Source organism: Mandrillus leucophaeus, unplaced genomic scaffold (genome assembly GCF_000951045.1).
Source record: "Mandrillus leucophaeus isolate KB7577 unplaced genomic scaffold, Mleu.le_1.0 Scaffold1027, whole genome shotgun sequence".
Lineage (NCBI taxonomy): Eukaryota > Metazoa > Chordata > Mammalia > Primates > Cercopithecidae > Mandrillus > Mandrillus leucophaeus.
In genome coordinates this window covers 147141-148908 of record NW_012098399.1, presented here as the reverse complement: position 1 = coordinate 148908, position 1768 = coordinate 147141, and positions in this window count along the sequence as shown.

Below are 1768 nucleotides of genomic sequence, written 5' to 3'. Positions count from 1 at the left end.
GAGAAGTGTATGAGATTATAATATATCTTATAAAAAGAAGGATTGATAGGTATTTTTAAATGTCTTGGAATTATAAAGACTTTTTTTTTTTTTTTCTGCCCAGTGCTGAGCGCTATAAGCTGAGTGATGTACCCAGACCTTAAGTGTTTAAGTGTTCTTCAGTGCCCTGGAATTTGTTTTCCACTTTGTACCTAAAAATAGTAATGTGACATAAAGAACGTATTATTAACACAACGATATTTTAAAGAGAAAGAATAATAATTTCCAAGAAAAAGTACAGGAATTTATTATATATCTTTTTGAATTTAGAGAGAGAATGATTTCATAGACATATGTAGACAAAGTTAGACTGGCCTGAATTTAACTGCAGGTCCTGAGACTTATTATTAAGGTAAGTGAAGGTGGGCCAGGTATTGGTAATGCTTTCTGATGTTCAGTTTGACCATCTAATAAAATAGGGGTAACAATGATTTCTAATAACAAATATTAGTTAAAATTTTATAGAAAATCCTTAATGTGTATACATTAGTGTCCCTCAAAAAGTATGTACCTCTAAATATGTAGGCTATTGCTGTTTTATTTTTATTCTTATCCTTTTGTACTGTGCTTGCTCTAACCCATGCTTTTGTTATTACTCATTCATCAATAATTTACTCTTTTAGGACCTTATAGTAATTATACCACCACCCTCTTCACAAACTTTCTCTGAATTTATTTGAGCAGATTTTCAAGGGATTTTATATTATTATTTTTACTACAAATGATACTTTTTCTTTCCCACTTTCAAGAGGAAAGTTAAACTGTGTGACTCCCTATTTCTCAGATATTTCTTTCTCTGTTTCTTTACCCATGGCATTGTTCCCTCATTCTGTGGCCTTTCCCCCACTGTTTTTCTGGCCTATAAAAATTTCCCATCTTCTAAGATTCAGCCAAATCCTGCGTATAATCTGCACTGACCTTCATCTTTCTCCTCTCTTGTGTTATATTGTGTGTACAGTATTTTATAGCACAGACAGCAAATTACTTTATGTTACAATAGGGTAAACTTTTCACCTATTTCCTAAATTATAAATGTTCTGAAGGCCCCAATACTATCCTATAAATCCATGTAACCCTAGTATGCATATATATATATATATACATTTTTTTTTCCTGAAGAGCAATACTGTGATATTAAGCTTACCTGAAGCATGTTCTGCTCACAGAAATGAACCAGTTCTCAAATGAAAATCAGAAAATTTGATCTGCTTTTTGGCCATTAAACCAAACACTTAAATACAGAATATACATTGCACTGTGTAATAATATTGCAGTCACAGTTTTATGTAACATACTTTCTGACAATTTAAAAAACATTGTTAATGTAAGAGCTATAACCTTGAAACAATTTTTAATTTTTTTATATTTACAAAAACTGAAGATAAAACTTTGTGAAGAAAGATGTATCTATATCAAAAACACACTTTATTGAAGAATTCTATAAATAAAGGTGCAAAGCAACTTTACAAGGCTTTTATTAGGAGATGATTATAAGCTAACCTTGAAGTTAACAGAAAGTTCGCTTCACAGTCCTTTTTTTAAAAAAAGACTTGAGCAAAGAGTAATACTCTGTGAGCCAATGTCACTAAACATTTTACAGCAAAAGTAATTATTTTCATATTAATATATTATGTGATCTATTATTTGGATAAAATTTAGAAAGGGGCATGAAAATATGTTCAGACTGATTTTTTTTGCAAGATGAATTTCACAGCAACATCCTACACCA